General features: G+C 30.4%; 1 long non-coding RNA gene and 1 other non-coding gene across 3 annotated transcripts in view; both read left to right on the forward strand.

Moving 5' to 3' along the window:
* The window catches only part of LOC107883077, an 82,126-nt gene that overhangs the window by 4,546 nt on the left and 56,167 nt on the right, over positions 1 to 21,413 (forward strand). For both annotated transcript variants that reach the window (XR_003839033.1, XR_003839032.1), the window contains one exon: positions 3,495 to 3,628. This is a non-coding gene — a long non-coding RNA (uncharacterized LOC107883077). The remainder of the gene's footprint in view (positions 1 to 3,494; positions 3,629 to 21,413) is intronic.
* On the forward strand, positions 1,254 to 1,326 carry TRNAT-UGU. Its single transcript has one exon. It is a non-coding gene; the product is annotated as a tRNA-Thr (tRNA).

Here is a 21,413-nt window from a genome sequence, read left to right on the forward strand (position 1 = left end):
TAAATCGTAAATGTCGAAATATGTAGGGAAAAATGGAATTATCGAGAAATATGTAAAAATATGTACTTATGACAAAATATGTAAAAATATGTAAAATAAAATATAGTTCATTACAATGGAAATCCCTTGAAACGAATTTATCACTTACTAAATTAATTTATCAAGTCACAGTAAAAATATGTATTTACATATAAATCCGAGCCCTACTTATGACTTACGTGGGTGGTGGAGAGAAGAGAACTCAGAAAAAAGAAAAACGTTTAGATTTCTTCTCAAAAAAAGACAGTGAATCATAGTAGTTGTAGTGGTATCTACATTGCGGGCAGTCTAGTTTATGCCTCATTCAGAAACTGGGATAAAACATCATTATGAATGTACTCGCACTTATGACTTACTTGTGTGATGGGGAGATAAGAATTCAGAAAAAAGTTAAAGGTTCAGATTTTTTCTCAAAAAAGAAAGCGAATCATAGTAGTGGCCAATCTACATCTACATTGCGGCCAAGTCTAGTTTATGCCTCATTTAGAAACTGGCCAAGTGTTAAACAATAAAAATAAAAGAGGAGTGTTGCTCTTTAATGTAGGAGTGCAGTGAAGTTATGAATTAAAAAATAGCAGACTTGGCCACAATGTAGATTTCACTACTTTGATAGGCCGACTTTTTTGGTAGGGAGTTTGGAACTTGGCATTTTTTCACGGTTATGTTTTTGTTGTGGGTACAATATTTACTTCAAATAAATCCATTGTAGAATATTAATACAACAGACTGAACAAACAATCGTAACTATGTGTCTATGTAGTATTATGTATGTACTAACTACTATATCAATAAAGGCTCTGTCAAACAGAACGCATTATAGCGGGCGTTAAAGCGGTAAATGGCTTGTCGGCGTGGTGCTTTCACGCGCGTGAATAACGCAACGTTGTAACAAAATACAAAATCACGCCACTTGGAAATAACGCTTTCGGTTTGACAGAGCCTTAACATTAATAATTGTAACTATAATACCTACCTATGGCCTATGCACTAATAATTAACGAGCGGACAGACTGACACAATGATGTTAATATGAGCCAAAAGGTGATCTAAACAACCTAAAAGTTGTGTTTCGGGATTGCGGGCGGATAACTAATAATATTATTATGTACTTATTGTTAATTATAATATTTATAATTCATTTAAATGTTATAATATTGTATTTGATAAGAATAATATTGCCTTAAATGTAACTATTTGTACATGGATATTAATGAGCCTCCATAGCTCAGTGGTTAGAGCACTGGTCTTGTAAACCAGGGGTCGAGAGTTCAATTCTCTCTGGAGGCAAGCCATTTTTTTGCATTTTTTTTAACAGTTTTTTCGAATTAAATTTTTCCAAAAATGAACTAAACTTTTTTTAACCTTTATTCTGAAACTATACTTTTATTTTTTCTGCACTTAAGTTTATAATTATAATTTGAAACCCATTCTGTTAATACCGTTTATAACTTATTATATTAGTTAGTATTTATATATTAGTTAGTATTTATATATAATCAATGGTATTAGTTACATTAGTGACAAACTTAAACAAACCAGCCACGTTAATATTGTACAATAAAAATTTATAAAATTTCAATTTGAAACATTAAGCACAAAGTTTACAGTATTTTTCTTATTATCTTTCCCCTTAAATACCCCTTAAAAACCTTATTAATGAGCCAAATTCTAAACAACAACATACTATTTCGATTATTTATACTATAGGATATTTTTAATGAATGGCACGTGCCATACAAAATTCGTTAAAATCACGTACATTTGCAAATTATTTAGTGGTAAGAAATTTATAAAATGTTCAATTTTTACAGCTTAAATTCAAAATTTAAAACAATATTTTCCATAAATATTTTATTCAATAAGTTCAAGACAATATGATTATGGAGTAATTTAAATAAAAAATTAATTTTAGTTTCAGAAATATTTTATGTATGAATAATATTAAAAATACTGCATATCCTGAGGAAGTCTTTAAAAACGCATTAATAGCATAAATATCTTAGATAATTATTTTGATTCGAAAATAAACTTTGATTTCGAGAGCCAAACTATAGAATTATAGAACTATAGCATATTTAAATTTAGATCAAACTATAGAATAATACAAAATGTTTATATAATTAACTTAATTTCATGTACCTATTTGATTATTTATTTTTATATTATTATCGACATAATATTTTAAAAAAAGTTTAGAGTCAAGACTCAAGAGTAACTTAAAATAATTAATTATATTTTTGAGACAGGCTTAAATTATCTTGGCAGTAAAATATATATAAAATAAAATAATGACACATATTTTATTCAATTACATTAATGATTATACACTTATACACAAATTATTTATATCTTCTTAGAGTTGCTTAGCATTATTTAAATATTAAATTTTTTCTATAGACAATAAACACCTATAATTCTATAGATTATAAACCTAGTATGCCAATAACAGTTAAAACAGAGTTAGAATATTTTATAATTTAGTTAGGTACCTTGTAATTACCTAATTAGTGAGAGTAAATTTCGAATATTAAATATTAACATTAATAAATAATAAGATCCTTGGTTTGATTCCAAATGTTACAGTTTTGACTTAGATTAATTTTTAAATAAGAATTGAATCATGATAAAAGTGGATTACTTAAACCATATGAAATTTGTTTAGAAATTAAAAATTTTTGACTCTATTAATATTATTTTCAAAATACATATACGGTATAGTATCACAAGTTTGTGTTTTATCACTAAAGGAATTCTGTATAATAATATGAATTTTGATGTAATGTTTAAAAATAATTAAATTAATAATAACATATTATTATGATAATTTAAATTAGTGATTGTTAATTATTATTATATCAATTTTTGTTCATTTTTAAAATAATTTTATATTATCTGTTAAAATGCAAAAAAAAAATACATTCGAAAATTGTAAATTAAGTAAATAAGATAAATTTTATTATTCTTCAAAAAATAATGCTGATGGAACTGGCGCATTAATTATGTCACATTCGGATAAATGATTGAAATTTGACACACAATTTTGGAGAACAAAAATTCAATTTTTATTAAAATCAACAAGAATAAATCAATGAAATAAAATATTTAATAAACATTACTCACAGGTAGAAGGTATAGCCACTGGTCGTAAATTATAGTGATTATTGTAATTAAATTGTCGTATTGATGTATTATATGCTTGGGAATTTTTATTTTTTTTACGGAGGTTAAGTTAGTATACTATTGTTATTAGGTACATTATATATAATATATATATACTTACTTACTATAGACGATTGATTACTTTTAATACAAAACAAAAACATATCCGTATCATTATTATTCAATAAAACGCGTAATAAATATAATATAAGAAATAATTATGTAAAAAGTAGATATTTTTGTTTATGTTATCTACAATGAGTTTTACATCAATATAATATGTTTTTATTTCACAGGTCTCAAATACAATTGTTTTTCGTAATTAGTACGAGTACATTGCAGTGGACGGATATTTTCATGATATATATTGGACATGTTGCCTATACAGATCGCCGTCCAATACACTTATGAACGAGATAAGGAGAAAACGGTAATAATATTATGATTGATTTAATATTACTGAATTTCAAAAGCAAAGAAAAATAAAGACAACAACCCACCCTTTGACAAGGGGCAACACTACAGTTGCCGAATATAATTCAATTACATGGTAGATACGGTCAGCGATATAAAAACGAGGGCAAAAACAAGAAAAAAATAAGAACGTAGAAAAGCGTATAATATATATATATATATAAATATTTTCTCAATTCGGCCTAATGGTTTGGATGGCTCCTCTAAGGCAACAAAACAACAATAGCTGATAAAAAATATATTGTCGGGACGGGCTTGTCCCTCCAGTTGTTTCCCTCTGCAGTTATCGGGATTCGGCCCCTCGAAAAAATGATGCCCCCTATTCGGTTATTTTTATACATGTATAAAAAAAAAATAATACGAATTAGAATGGGCGATCCCTTCTCGTTCGGCCACCAGTCGGGGTTGGTTTTTTTATCAATAGACATTTCTCCCTTGGCGTACATAGCGGTCACAGAGGTTAAGTAAGCCGTGCTTTCTCCTCTGCACCTCCACGCAAGTTCTTTAGCTTTCGATTATTCCGCAAAATTATCCATTCAAGTTTAACCCTCCCCTTTTACCGAGATACTATTGTCAACGATTTTCACGTGTATGATAATCTGTCAAAAGCCACAGTTTTCGAGTGTATGATCCGAGAACGATTTTCTGTTACACTCGAGGGAGGTTTTTTTTCATATGATAAATGGTGTTCATAAATGGGAAAATAAATAAATAAACGTTCACGAAGAGAGAGAAAAAATTATTTTTTCACTATAAACTATTATGGTATTATCGTTTGTAGTATATTATTTAATTTTAGTTTATAGGTATATTTTTTATCTGGCTCACTATTCTTGATTAATTAATTAATTCTACTGAAACATTGTTAATTCGTTTAAGTGTTGAAATGCAATCATTTAATTATTATTGGCTTAATTCTGCTCCGTTCAAACTTTATTAAAAAATAATTCAATAACAAATATAATTAAATATTGTATAATATATTACTAATAATGTAACAGTAAAAATGTATTATTGAGCACACTTTCATAAAATGATGCAACCAAAATATTTTTTTCAAAGTAGGCGGTACTTAGTATTTATACCTTTATTATTTACCCCATCGAGGAAATTGATAATTTAGATGTGTAAGTTACATTCATTTTTGTAGGTTATTGTATTATGTAATTACTTGTAGGTACACAATGTTTTAGAGTTACGTACGTAACCCTAGAACCCCCAATACAATTTTCATGTTTATTGTGCTAATATTTAGTATGGAATTAGTATGAATTAGTATGGCCATTTTTCAAATTTGTACACGTTTAGTTTTCGCCCTACAAACAAAAAACTGGGGCAGCGCTGGGGAAACGTTCCCCCAGCATTCCCCCCACATGAATCGATGGCATCACGGTGTTTTCTTCGGTCCCATCATTTAGTGCGCGAGACGTACGAATTTGTATGAAATATTTTGTCTGTCTAGTATAGTAAATACTACTTATATACAGACATATAGACATATAGTCTAAAGTGACTAATGACTAATGAGACTATATAAAGTTATATATTATATCATATAAAATATAATATTATCTTACTTATATGTTCAAAACGAAAATAATCATTTCTCCGTGCGTCTGTTATTGTGGCATTTTCCTGCACAACTATACAGTCGTTTACCGGTTTACGATTACATTTCCATCGTCATCCATTAATTATATTTTGATTCATGCGTATTTCCCCTCTTAGTATACTATACAGATTGTGTCTTACCCCGCTATCCACACACATTAGGCTGGCTCTCTTCACGTGTTGAGCGGGATTCAATTAGACGTTATTCTAAGACATAAAACTCACACACATATTACACATAGATACTCTCTTGGACCAATATATAGAAGAATAATTTGGGCTTTTTGTCTCGGATTTCGTGTGTTGTTCACCCCCGGAACAAGCAAGAATTCGACGAAGAATTTAATTTCGGGTTTCCGCCCTCCCCGTGAGATATAGTATATTTCCTGTTGTATTCTTTTTCTCTTTTTTTTTTTTTATTTTGACCATCGAGTGATCCAGTGTTAGGTTTTATATTTTTATCTGTCTTCGAACGGTCATTATCCTACAGTCCTGCGGTTATAAGCTTCTCTTATTCCATAACATTTTTTTATTATAATTTTTAAGATTTGTTTTGCCTTGAATTTTTTTTAGAGTGTTCTTATATATTCAGACACTTTAAAATCTTACTTATCAATCTTCTTGATCTTATACATTAAGATTTAAGACCCATGTGTTTTCAAGCGTAGGTATATATTATACCTATAATAGACAATAGTATACCTATAATAAGCTATCTATACAAATAATATTCTAAAACCTCATGTAAAATGTTTTCAATTTACTACCTATAATTTTATTTATCCAATCATGAATGTTCAAGACGCTTAAAACCTATTTAGCTATATTAAAATTATTAAAGGAATATATTCACTTTAGTTGCTTTATTTTTTGTAATTTTTTTAAACTACCTAGCTATTTGTCGTTTCCTGTATTTAAAACATAATATTTTAATGTTTATAATTACACTCATTGCACATTAGCACTTATATACTATTATATAATAATATAATCAGCAAGGCGATCAAAACGTTGGCGTCATGTCAATTCATCGCGACGTTAATGCAACGCGGTTCAAATTCGTTGCACACTTGCACGTCAATTTATCGCGTATTACCATATCATATTATTGTCACGGATTATGAGATCCGCCACTCTGGTCGTCATCATATTTTACGATAATGAGGTGTATCTAATATTAACGGAAAAGTAAACTAGGTATCTAATAAGTAATAATTTATTTTTTGAAATTAGCAAAATAATACTAACCATTTTAGAGCTATTGAAATGTCGAAGACTGAAAAATAAAAGGATAATATTATTCTGGCTATCTTTTTCTAAAAGAAAATACTATGGCATTTAATATGTGTACAAAAACGTGACCAATACCAAGCGACACATATGTCGTGGACGATTTCGTTTATGTATAGACGGAAAGATATAAAAACAATTCTGAGAGCAACTACGTTGTGAATTCAACAGGCATTGATGTTAAAAAACATTTAATAAACTTCAAGAAATAGTATAGTATAGGTTAATGTAGCTAATAGTATAGTAGGTACAGCACTCTTACAAATCCCTATAGAATCCACTGACACAAGCAGTAAAGCGTACAATACAACTTGTTCGTAAACAACAACGTAGGTAATCTACCAAACGATTCAACCAATTTTCGTATTACTTTGCGTGAAGATATGACAAAACCACCGAAGGAAATCTGTCTTAATAGTATGATTAATACCGATAGAATATTAATTTTTTCAACATCGATTTTTATTAAAACTTATGACACAATTTAATAATTGATTTTGTAATGGTACCTATAGGTACATTTTCTACGGTTTCATATTTATTTTAACAAGTTTATTCTATTCATGCAGATATTATGCAGTATAATATTTAATCGTTTTACTATCAGTGTACATCTTATAATTGGATAAAAAAAAATGTATGAACGTATAAAGTTGTGACTTTGGCCTTTGGGATCGTTAATACAATTACTATACTATACTGGCTTAAGATACCCCCAGACAGTAATGGTTGACTTCGAAAATTATGCGATAGATACAATAAAATACGAATATCCAGAAGCAGAATTAAACTAATGATGCTTTTAGATTCGAGAGAAGTGACGAATGTTTTGGTTTTACGAGTGATATTTTTGTTTTTTTTTTATCTCAAAGCACTTTTAATAGTAGAAAAAATGCTCAGATTTTTAACTTCGAGAGTAGTTTTTGGTAGTTAATCAGATTAAATTGGTACTTTAGGGGTAGAGGGGTTAAAAGTAAAATATTCCCAGTATTTTTAAAAATAATTGTAAAAAACAAAAAAAAAATTTTAAAAAAGCGGTAATTTGTACGCAAAACCAAATTTTGACAGCATCGATTTTTTTTAACATATTTTATACATTTGATTTATTTATTTTTCTATAAATGATGATAAAACATTTTTTGTTTGCTCAAGAAGTAAAATGAAATTGAAAATGTAATAAAAAGTTTCTTATAAGTTATCTCTGTTTAAAAATATTAAAGATAATTAGGCACGATATTTTCTGTAAGCATTCGAAGTTCTAATTTACAGTGATGACTCACTCAATGACACCTACAGTACAACATGTATAGTGGTAAAACGTACTTTCTCTCAATTTTAATTTGTCTCGATGTATTTAGTGACAAATTCAAGCTATTGGTCTTCAAAAAAGATATACCAAAGATGTAACATTTGTGCTACAAGTTATTCTGAAGTTACCAAGCATAACTTACATACCACGAAATGAGATTATATTATTTCTTATGTCATTTTGTTGGACAACAAATATTTTACCGAAAATGAGAAATTTAGTAATAAGGTATTATCGGCTATCACCAATACTTAACTTTGAAGATATTTGAATAGTATGCATGGACAGATGACAAAAGATGTGTGATGCAATTATATATTGCTTAGCATTAGGTATTATATGTTATTAATTATTAGTTATTATAAACGGGATGACGTATTTCTTGATTATTATGGATGCTAATTGACGGCGATATAAATTGATGAACGATAAATAGACGTATATCCCGAAATGTTATGTCATTATAACAAGTGAGTTCATTCAGACAAGCTTCCAGTGAATATATTCGATAGGTAGACAAACGTTTATCATAGTTAGTCGGTTAATAGTGAATTATATATGCAGGGGTAGGTATTCTCATTTAAATAATGCTAAAATTAGTGTTAAATCCTGGTACCTACCAGGTTTGTTGAAAAATAAAAATGAATGTTCGTACTAACACGCACGGCGTATCTGTATCACGACATCATAACTATATAGGGTTAAGGTCGGTTGAGTGTTTGTTGCGATTAAAAATTATATTGGTGCAATTTATTGCCCGTGATTGTCTGTACAATACACGATGACTTTGCACGCCGTCTGCAAGTGGGTTAGGGGTGGATACAGGTACCTATATGACCAGAGCTATTTGTGCAGTGATATATGCAAATATTACGCATACATATATATTGGTTGTATAATATATGCGCACAATACATAATATTATAATATATATTATACGCACTGAATAACAATGACAGTGGCTTTGTATATACAATACACGTGTAGGAAGAGCGGGCAGCGGTGTGTGGGTATTGATCGCGAGAGGGACTATTGCTGTGTGTGTATAGCGGCGCGGTGTCCGGGAGAATGACGGCTGTCAACGGGGAGAGAGAATACAAGAAAGAGAAACAAAATACGAGGAATAGACAGAGATAGAGTGGGCGAAAGAGATAAAGAGAGAGGTAGAGACAAAGAGAGAGAGAGAGAGAGACGGAAGGGTAGATTGAGAGGGTGAATCCGGTGGGAGAAGAAAAAAGGCCGAACGGATAAGGAAGAAAGTTATGGGTAGTAGATGTGGGGTGGAGAACAAGAGAGAGAAAGATGTGAAAGGACGGAGAAAGAAAGGAATGACACGACCGACTTGGCGTACACACTTACGCACACGCGCATACACATACACGTGCATTTATATATATACTCGCAGACTTTTTTGCGGGGGTTCACGGGCGTCGAATACGGTGGGCGGGAGGGCGAGCGGGTGCACAGAGCGTGAATAAACATAATTGTCGGCAGGCGCAAGCGCACCGCGTAAATACATACATATATAGACCGGATAACTGTATATACATACATAATATGTAAGTATAGTAAGTATAAGTATACGGTCGGCGGCGTGCATGTGATGCAAACGGGGGAAAAGGCGGCGGTGGTAGAATAATGTGCAACTGACGTTTTCGCGGGCATGTTATTATTATTATAAATGCTCACCGCGCCGAACGTCTTCAGTGAACTGAGAAATTGTTTAAATCGTTTTTCCCAGCGTTACATGGGGTAACGCTGGGTTAATTCATGTTCACCGCTAAAAAAAATCCATATTATTATATATATATGTATGCAGCTGTTTTAGGAGAAATCCCGTTTTTTTGTAAATTTGTTTATCATATTAATTGAAAATACTATAGGTACGTAATGCCACAGAGGAATGTATAATAATAACCAATGAATATATTAATTATTAAAATTACTATTGTATTTAATCAATGCGATAACAAAGATAATTGTATGTACAATATTTTAAATATCGTAGGTATATAAAAATATACAGTAAATATTCAAAAATATAAATATAGATATATATTATACATGTCAATATATCTTTAATTTTTTTTAAATCACGATTTACAACACAATAATTATATTTATTTATTAATGTAATTATTCCATTGTTTAATAATATTTAAGTGTAATAATACTCATCTAAAGACTAAGATCATTTAATGTTAACAACACGTTTGTTCCAATGAAATACCACGTAGACGTAGGTATCTCGCATAAATAGTTATGATTGTTGAAAAATAATTAATAATAATATTATGTCCTAACTCCTAAGACAAATAATCAATAAAATTGAAATCATATAATTTAATTTTTTGATTGAAAAGTGATTTATTTAGTTGTGACAATTTAAAAAGAATGAGATAAGAATTACATTATAAAAATTGAATGTGAATTATAATATCATATACCTTAATAAAGCAACTATAATAATATATTAGTGTGTTACCTATATTTGTGATAAATAATCATAATTATTCATATTTATCATATAAAACGAGTACACCCTATAACCGAGTTGAAATAATTTATTAGTTTATACTCCCACTTTCCCCAGCCTTTTCGGCCCCACGGTATTTTTAATCACATTCAACTAGAATTTCGCCAGAAAATGCCGTCAAACGACGGCATTCTGAGACGATTTCCTATATTATTATACTTGTAGCATTTTATCAGCTGCAGTTTCACCGATTTGATGCGTGTAATCGGGTAAAATCGGTTAATTTCTCAATGAACCGAATTCCAGAAATAATAGTCCACCAACTACCGACGCTGCAATAGTTTCCCCATGCCCACTCCGGCAATATCTTTTTGGACTATTTCCGTCAGCTAAACGCCCATTTTATATAAACGCAATTACTGTTGGATTCAGGGTGCCGTTTAACGTTTCACTCGAGCATTATGTTGTTCTGCGCCATATATAATAACATCCCTGCAGAGCTAACCACAGAGGAGGGGGACCGGTGGAGGGGAAGTATAGAATTACCGTCTATTAAAGATAATTGAAATTTTCCCCTCCGCTACGACTGCTGCCCACTACTATACACAGTATACGGTATACAGTATACACGCGTATATTATATGGCTAATGTTTGCTCATGAAGTCGAATCAATCATGTTGATTTATCTCCGAGCACGCTGAACAGCCGAGTTTGCATTCAACTCGGGTTAACCATGTAAGTATATTCGTTTTGTTTGCTATACAACGATACAAACGAGTATGCCTATAATAATATGATATGAAACGAACAATAACGTTATTGTACCTATACGACTAAAGTCGAATAGTTGACAAATTATTGCAAGTCTATAATTTGAATACATTATGTTCAATTATTATGTGAATAGCGTAGCATTAAAAATATTGCAATACGTTCGAAAATTAGGTGTATCTACAAGATAATATAATATTATATTAGATTGTTTATTATTATATCAAAAAATAATAAACATAATATTTAATATTTATAGTATGAATAATTATTAACGCACGTGAAATGGTTTTATTTTAAATTGTATTTGTTTCTTTACCTATGTTTCTATTATAAAATACCATGCGTAAACTTTGTAATAAACTAAGTTTTAAGAGATCGAAATTTATTAGATAATATTTTATTTGTAAGCTAAAGTAATATTAAATTTTAGTATACACACTAGCTGTTAATACATAATAGTAAAGTAGGTACTATGGTTAGAAGGGTGAAATGTGTATATTTATTTAATATTTTATTATTATGTAAGCACATATGATTATATTATATTATGAGGAAATCAACATAGAATTTTATATAATAATATATATTATTATTACGTCTTTCTTTCATTACGCATTACCAGTGGTAATTTACCACCAACTACATTAGTGAGAAAAATATAACTAAATAGTAATATTTTTGACTTCATTTATTAGTATTACGTATGTTTTGAATTTTTACGTAGGTATTTCGAATTCCAAGCAAAAGTAATCATTATCACATTGGTTTTAATGTGGTATGTGGTATTGTCCATATATCCTTATAATATACTCAATGAATTGCCTGGGTTGCCACTTAGTGTCAATTTGAATAAATTATATTTTATAAATTTTTTTTTTTATTATTTTATCATTTTAAAATGTTATCATGCTGTAGATACTTAAAAAAATATTCGTATATGTACAATAGCCGAAACCTCGTTGGTATGGTATCATAAAAAAAGGTAAAGTAGACGACAGAGCGTAAACAATATATAATAGCGTCCGTGGTTCAGCGTCAGACACACTGGTGAAATGGAATGGTATGCTTTTGTGCGTGCCGGGCTAGTATGGGGTGGGCAAAAGGGAAAATGATAATGCACGTACGACAGTGTTGAATCATTCCTCCGAGCTTTAAGTCCCTTTAGTTTTTGTCCAAGAAACGATTTTCAGCCCGTCCCCGGGGACACGTTACAAAACGGGATCAAAATAAATCGACGCCGAGGCCTCCGGTAAAAAGGAATACCAGCGCGGGGAAAGGAAAATAAAGAAGTAGAGGGGAAACCTAGCTAGAAAAATCGTCTTGGGGATGTGTAGAAGAAAAAAGTCTTTGCATCCGCCTTGTTCTTGTGTCGGCGAGGCCCATTAAACTTCCGTTTTCTGTGTCTGTCCACACACCAACCTCGCTGTCCCTTACGTGTGTATGTTTTTGGTTGGGAGAATTGTTAGGGGAGCACAAACTATACTATAATAATTCATCTCTAAAATCTCGCTGCAAATAATCATTGAATTCTCGTATTTAAATAGCTGGGACATATTAAAAACGGATCTGTAATTCAAAGAAATTTAAAAATATTATAATAATATTATACCTACAAATTACAATACATTAAAAACTAAATTTAAGGATCAACTTTTGTATTTTCAAATAACATTCAAACAACTTTAATTAATTAAGTTTATTTAAAATTAGTAATTTATGACTTATATATATATATATTTAAGTTGTAAGTTGGTAATTGAATAAATAATAAACATACATTATAAAATGTACTGATAGAGTTGAATGAATTTGAAATCAATTATAAATATAATACATTACTGCATTCATATTCATATACTAACAACAGGTATTTTTGTTCCGAATAAGGTAAAGAACAAAGATGTTGTTTAAAATGAATGCTCCCGTAAACTTTTTTACGGATTTTTCACCGTATTTAGCTGATTTATCGAACACTAATTATTGGAAATTCTAATTAATTTTTTTTTTTTTATTTTGAATTAAGAACATTTAACAATCTGTACTCGTGGTACAATAAGCTTAATAGATATTTGAATTACAATAGTAATATAATTAATACAAACACAAACGCAACAGCATTCAATTTATATGTAACACTATTTTCATTTTACATGAAAATCTTGAATTGAAGAGACTGTCCAGCAACAGCACTTCGGCGAGAAGTTTTTTTTTTTTAATGATTAACGTAAATACCTGTGTATTATGTTAACCAGTCTCTGGGCCATTTACGCTGGAGTCTCCTTACTGTATTACCTGGAAGGGAGTGTGATGAAAGATCTTTAATGAGGGGATTGGTGTGGTTTTGTAGCCTGTTTTGGAATTTAAGGTAGTGATTTTTTGCGACTTCTTTGACATACGGTATGTTCAGGTCTGAGTGTAGAGTTTCATTCGAGACGTACGGAGGGGCGTTAGTGATGAGACGGAGAGTTTTTGATTGGACTACTTGAATTTTGTTTATGTTTGTTTTTTTAGCAGCTCCCCATAGCTGAATCCCATACGTCCAGATGGGTTTTATTAGTAGTTTGTACAAGTTAATTTTTGATTTTAGGTTGAGCTTTGAGGTTTTGCCCATAGTACTACGGAGAATAGAGAGTCTTCGATTTAGTTTTAGTTTGGTCATGTGAATGTGTTTGGCCAAGTTGAGTTTTTTGTCAAAGTATAATCCTAAATATTTGACCGTGTCCGAATTAGGGATTATTTCATTGTTTAGTGATACTGGAGGGGGTTGTTGCATTTTGAGGGTAAATGTGGTATTGATTGATTTAGATTCGTTTATTTTTGTGTGCCATTGGATTCTAATTAATATCTTGACGTTATAAATATTAAAATGTAATAAGGCCATTGGTACAAAATAGGCTAAACCTTATCGATTAATATCATTTTCAAATTATAGGAAATTTAAATTTAAATTGATATTATTAATATTATAATAATAATAAACTATTAATTAGAAAATTAGCATTAGTATTGAATAGTAATTGTATAGTCATGTATACTGAATATTTTGGCTATAAAATAACTAGTATTTTTATTTGTTGCAAAAATATTATGACATTTTGAAAGTAGAAATTTATTGAATTTATTTTAATTAATTTAGTATATTTAGACTATAATACCTAGGTAGGTATTAATAATATAAACTAATATTAAACTAAAATTAAAAATCGCATATTATATACATAAAAGAATCTAAAAATGACATTGTATAAAATTAAAATTAGTTATCGCAACTCTCATATAAAAGTTATTAAAAAAGTATTTTTATATACTCAAGATGAATTTGATGAATTTGATAATTTTATTAAATAATGATAAATAATTAATTTAAAACAATTTTTTAACCCTACAGGAAACTATAAGTATTCAGAAGATAATTTCTTTACCTCATTTAATATATTATTGATTAAACTATGAAAAATATAAAATGTCCAGTCTGTATGGATGTTTGAAAGTTTTTAAGCTCTTATTTTATTTTCAATAGGTCACAGTTAAAGTTAGTGACGTGTACATAATGGAAAAACCTTATATTAATACAACAAATTGTTTTTAAGAATAGAAGCTGATATTATTTGTGGAATGTGGCATGTGAGTATACTTAATATGTAAGTAATAATTTATATGAACAAATTAAAATTATGAAATTTAAAAAAGTATGACGTATTACCTAATTCTATTAGGCGTTAAAGTATTATAAACTCATAAACTTAAAATACTATGTTCATAATGTCAAAAGTTGTATATTTTATTATCCTTAAAGGACCTTCTTCAGGGCACCTATGAATTGCTTTTAAAGAAAACGATTGCACTACGAATAGCATATTTTGAAACTAAGAGTATTGTAATAAATTTGTTGGGGTTTATACTATAATATAAATATATATTTGACAAATTTGTATTATTTATTGTATTTTGCGAGTTAACGTTGTTTTTTGTATAGTAAATGGCAAAATGTTGTTGTCCAGCAGCGTAACACATGACCAATACGTGTGGGGTCCGTACACGCACTGTCGGCGACGGTGGCGGTCGTCCCTGGCTACATATAATATTGTGATCACGTGAATTGCGGCCAAGGGGTGTTTGAAGGGATATGGACAGGGAAGGGTGTCGGGATAGAATACCGTCATTTCGCAGGGTTCGTAGGAAACTCATAAATTTTGATTATTCAGAGGGCGAAACTACGCTGAAACGGCATTAAGGCTTCCTTTAAGCTTATTCCTACGCTCGTGTGGCTGCAACAGCAACCCCTTGTGCGACTGGAAAAGTTGTTGTTTTTTTCTCCGACAAATTCTGAAATATACCAGAGATGCGTACAGAAATAGAAGGAAACGTACGTATATTCTGTGTGTGTGTGTGTGTGTGTGTGTGTGTGTGTGTGTGTGTGTGTGTGTGTGTGTGTGTGCGTAAGTACACGTGGTAAAAAGACGGTGATAATTTCTCATCTAACATTGCTGCCTCGAAAGAAAATGGCGTCCGAATTAATAAACCCATTTACAATATAAGGAATAAAAAATAAAAACCAAAGGGTAGAGCGGAAGGGTGTGGATACAGGAAAAACAACCCGTCGACGGTGGTAATGATTGGAGCAAGATTAGGGTTTGGTGGTGGTGGTGGTTGGAGGGAGGAGTGGTTAAAGAGTATAAAAAAAAATGAGGCGGTTGTTTTTAGAATCAGATCACGATCGTGTCTCGGGTGCTCGAAAAATCGAGGGTCGGCTGCGTGTGATGCCGCATAAATTAAATTGGGGTGCCAGGGGCGGAGGTCCCTCCTGCAAAGTCCGGTCTTCCTAATGACCTGCGCGCGCGTGGAGAGAAAAGTTATGGAAGAGAGTGGATTTTCATCACCACCGCTCTACTCACATAACGTAACAACACACCCTATGCGTGCAAGCACGTTCTTTAATTCACAATCAGCTGCCACGGCTGCCACAACGCCTATTGCTTGTTGCCAAAATTAATTTGTTTTTTTTTTTTCGGCGTATGGTGCACGGAGATAAGTCGATAATATCGGCGATTGACAGACGCTCGTGTAGAAGGGTGGCCTTTGTGTGGTGGTATAAGCTCACTGGTTCGTTAATCTCTCTAAAAAGATTCATTCGCTTTCTTTTGTGGTAAATATATACTCAATTTTTTTAGGAAGTCAGAGCCCCGAAAAAGCTTTAGTTTTAGATTTATTTTCTATAGCAAACCTGTCACTCAGAAATCATCTGTTGATTAAAATGAAGTATTTTATATGTAAAAATTCAGAAAATATGTTGTGTTTCTGTATACCCTATTGTATCAACGTAGTTTTCATGGCATTGTTATATTAACGATTACGATCGAAATATGTGAATATTGTCAAACCTTTCAAATGTATAAAATATTGTTATTATTTTATTTTATTTTAAGAATATTATCGTAGTTGAATCCGAGATCCCGAACTTTGGTGGCTCATTATACCTTTTTCGTTAAATGAATTTGTAAAGTAGATATGTATAGTACCTATATGTTGACCTTAAATAATAAAAGTTTTAAAGTTATTACCTATACATAAAAAAAATTAAGATTCATATAGGAAAACTAGAAAAGTTGAATGTATGTGTATACTCAAGTGTGTAGGTTATAACGTTATAATAGTTATATAGTTTAAGCATAGTTTAAAAAAAATTGGTTGAGACTTTCACAATTCGTGAATATCAATTTTTTTTTAAATAAAAGAAAATAATATTAAATTAATTGTTTATTATTCAAATGTACATTGTACAACAAAAGGCAATGTCCGAATGTTATCGAAAGCTTATAGACTCAAAAATATTAAGTCTTGACCAATTTTGACAAAAGTTACAGAGATTGTTAAAATAGATATCAAGAAAGTTTGGAGAATAGTTTGAATCACTTTTGGAAATAAATCAAGTGCTATAATATCCAATCTACCACAGGTGGATTGCCCATCTCAGTCTAATTAATCTAAAAAGCGAAGTACAACGATGTCAATTTGCCCGTTTTAGGTAAGTACACTAAACCGAGATACACAACCTAACCTAACCGATATAATGCAGTATTTTATGGTTGTTAATTTTTTCTCGGCCAAAGCGCGGGTTAGACAGCTAGTATTTATGTAAAAAATATCAATATGTATATACTTAATAGTATTTTAATTTAATAGTTTTAATGGTAGTTGAAGCGTTTAATATTAATATATTTTATCGAATAAACAGTTTATTTTTTGTATTTTAATTTAAAAGTGAAATGCTAATAGATGTTAATTACTATAATTGGTCTTAAATTATGATTGTTAACTTCGATATTATTATACTGGTTTCCTATAAATAATACCTCCATATATTATACACATTGTAAATTTTAGATAGTATTTTACGATTAATATTTATATTTTAGTGTATATCCGTAGTGCCGTTATAGAATCATTACTCATTAGGATAATAATTAACAAATATGTCATCAGTCATTACTATAGTCTCTAATACATTTTTAACACAATAATCATGTCATTACGATAATACATTTTTATACAGTTGGTATCTTTCTTTTATTATTAAAATACAAACTAAATCGAGTTCGTTTGATGTTGATATAAATAGAAAACCAATACATTTAAAATGATAGAAATAAAATAATCCTTCGGGTAGATATTCCTATTGAAAATCGGCAATCAAAAAACGTTACTAGTCCCAATAGATTTGGTTGTATATCATCCCTCTTTTTAGTCCCACGGGAGAAATATATCTAACTAAATTTCATAATGTAGAAAAGGTTGGACTTATATATTATACACCACATCAAAATTTAAACTTTAATAAGTTTACTGTATGGAATTATTTATACAAAGGTATTCTATGTTCAATAAATGCATGCTTAAGTGTATAATAGTTATAAGTTATGATTTATGTGTAGTGGCGTATTAGTGTATTATAATAATAGTGTTGTAAATTCTATTGAAGCCGTCAAATATTTGAAAATTCAAAATAATAAAAACGATTTGTCTGAGATTTTAGTGCCAAGGCATTTCTGGTGCACAATAGTGGACACTGAACATTTATATATAGTTTCTTACCTAGTTATATAGTATACATATAACGAATAATGTACATATAATGGGATTAGCGTAATAGTCAAATGGTATACCAAGTATCAACGTCGGTAAAGTTTGGTTCCATTTTAACTTAACTCAATTATGTTTTACTGGTTTTATATCGTAGCAGTATACATAGCAGCACGCGTTTATTAAATAAAAATAAAAAGATTTATAATTATAATGACTTATAACATTCTAATTTTTAATTTTTAACCGTACCTATTATGTGAATTTTTGATTAAACTTTAATGTGTATTAAATATTAATACAAAAATTTTATAATTTTTAATCGTTTTAAGATCGGTGTTAGGAACGAAACGTAGAGCCAAATATGAGTAGAATTTAATGTTATTACCTCTATTGAGTATTAAGTAAATTTTGAAAAGGAATAATAAATATATATTTTAAGTGTTTTGGCAATCAATTGGCTAAAACCAAGTTAGTGTTTATACACGGTTTTTTAGATGCTTTTTGTATACATAAACACGTTTAACTCTATTAAATATTAAACTCCACTTTTGGATAGTGAACCCTCTACGTATTTGGTGGACCAAACATAATATATTTATATGCCCAAGGTTTTTTTTTTACTTTAAAATGAATACGTATAATCTACCCTCGGAGGGTGAGAGCGCTTTTTTTAAATGGCCTTTGCCCTTATGTGACTTAACGGTCGTTTAGGGGATTGTAAAAAGTAAAAAAAAAAATGGAAAAATAGGCAGGTCCGTGGCTGTTTATAAAACATACACATTGGAATGAAATGGCAATAATCGAAAAGTTTACGGCCTTACATTTCATGAATGTGTTCGTCTGTTTTATTTATATTCCTCCGGTTATTTTATGGTGCAGTTTTATGGTTTAGTTTTTTATACTGGGGCATTCAGACATTCAGTAGATAGTGTTTGTTGGATTTTTAAATATGTGATTGTATATTTGTATAATGGAATAATCAAAATAATATCGTCGATCAGCATTTTGTTACTATATTTTGAATGGAAGATTTTTTTATTACTTTATTTACTAAAACAAAAGTTAGACTTTTATTTAGTTTCTAATTAAATATAATGCAGCGTAAAATATGATAGGTATGTAGAATAGATTGTCCCTATCGTCCCCTCAAATTACGCCACTGGATAATGCGATAGGATTTATATGGTGTTATGTATGTATATGGTACCATAAGAAAATTGAAATTGTTCCAATAGTTTATATTAATTCATATTGTTTTATTAGGTAAAATTAATTAATATATTTTCGTCTTACGCAGAGTAGGAATTTACTTGTTACTATAGTTTCTATATTACAACTTGTAACGAAAAATAAAAATCATGCATTATTTCATAACAGAGATTTTCTTGTAAATTGTATCCTAAAAATGATTAAGTTATTTGTTGTTTGAACTATATCGAACTAGAAATGTTAAATTTATTTAATCATACTACAATAGAAAATGTACAAGATTCGAGTGAATTATTAAAAAGATAATTTTGTTTTCTATTCATATGTTCTGATAAAATATTGTGCATACATAATGTGTATAATAAGTATTTCTCGTGTACCTATAACAATTAATTTAAACATACATTGTGGATAAAAACTGTTCAATATCGGAACTCTATGTATATATTAAAAAAAAACTATAAAATTGTGATCTCCAGCTTCAATTGTTCTATTGCATAATAATAATTATATAAAATACTTTTATAAAAGTCTATTGGTATTAAAACCTGAAAAGTGAAAAATGTTTAATATTTGAATATATTTCTATACTTATACCTAAAATCTGCATTGAAAGGCAAACCAAATGTATATAGATATTTTGTTTTCAACGTAGTTGATATTTTTCAATCACCCTGTAAAATTCAAGTTATAAATTCACCCTTTCGTTTACCCATTGTTTTTCACTGCAGTGCGAAGTATACTTTTACCCTTATCCCATCTTTGTTCTAGATTTCTTACCACAGACGTCTTTAATGCGGCCGAATAATAATACGATATTATAATCAAAATAAATCCCCCGCCGACTCTCGCCTTAAGGGTTTGTATCTGTCATGTGGAAATATTCGTGTGGGGCCTGTTACATAATTTATGACCCCCTTGTGCTCCCAGTGCGGTGGCCACGGGTGAATAATATCCGAGCTTGTGTTTGTTTTACGATTTGTTATTTTCGCGGAGAAGGAAAAGCAAGAATAAGAAAAAAAAAAAAGGAAATTTTCTCTCATACGTTGTTTTTTCCCGTCTCCGTCCTTACCAGTCGTATAGGGTGCCCTGCGCCATTACATTATGCATTAAAAATAAAAACCGTCGGGCGAGAAAGGAAACCGTGCGCCATCAATTCCGCGGACTGACCGTATCCCTTTTTTTCCATGCCATAAAATCACCGAGTCCGCCGCCGCCGCTGAGCGCGTTATTATTGTTATTGCCGTCCTGCGCTGGCGGGATGTTCGGGTGGGCAGGCAAAAAAAGTTTCCGAATAGAAAAAGAAAAATAATAATAATAATACGACGTGTACCAGTGTAGGATTGGGGTCTTTTTCGGGCGTGTCGGAGAGGAGAGAGTGCGAGAGAAAAACATAATAATATACGCACACAACATCGCACTGCACTAGGTATATAATCGATGGAAATATCTGCGTTAGTTTCTGGGAAAACCCATAAAAATAACGACGATTTTCCGGAAGTCCGGTTCGTTGTGTCCAAAAAATAAAACTCTCTGGATTTTGCATTATCTTTGCGTTGTCAAATATATTAGGTACTTTTTTTTTAGTTACGTTATAATAATATTATCTTGATTATAGATGACCCGCAGTAATAATGATTTAAGCTCCAAATTGATATTCATATATAGCCTTAAACTACATTTTTTTTTAAATGTAGGTACAAAGAACTTTTTAAATCTATAAAATGGAATCTTTCCAACAAGAAAATGTTTGTTTGCATGGCGACGAACCGCCTCACTGACCGGTTTATTTGTAAGCCTATAATATGTATTCAACACGTAAAACCTATTTTTCCTAATTTCGTTCGCCGTATAGCTACATCACAATTGAGGCTATGAGAGCAAGAGTGGCCCTACCCACCACATTTTTTTGACTTTTCAGCTCATATATTTAACTCTGATGGTGTTTGATGAATTCCTGAACCTAGTTATCAAATATTCTGCTAGAT

The sequence above is a fragment of the Acyrthosiphon pisum genome, chromosome A1 (genome assembly GCF_005508785.2).
Source record: "Acyrthosiphon pisum isolate AL4f chromosome A1, pea_aphid_22Mar2018_4r6ur, whole genome shotgun sequence".
In the NCBI taxonomy this organism is placed as follows: domain Eukaryota; kingdom Metazoa; phylum Arthropoda; class Insecta; order Hemiptera; family Aphididae; genus Acyrthosiphon; species Acyrthosiphon pisum.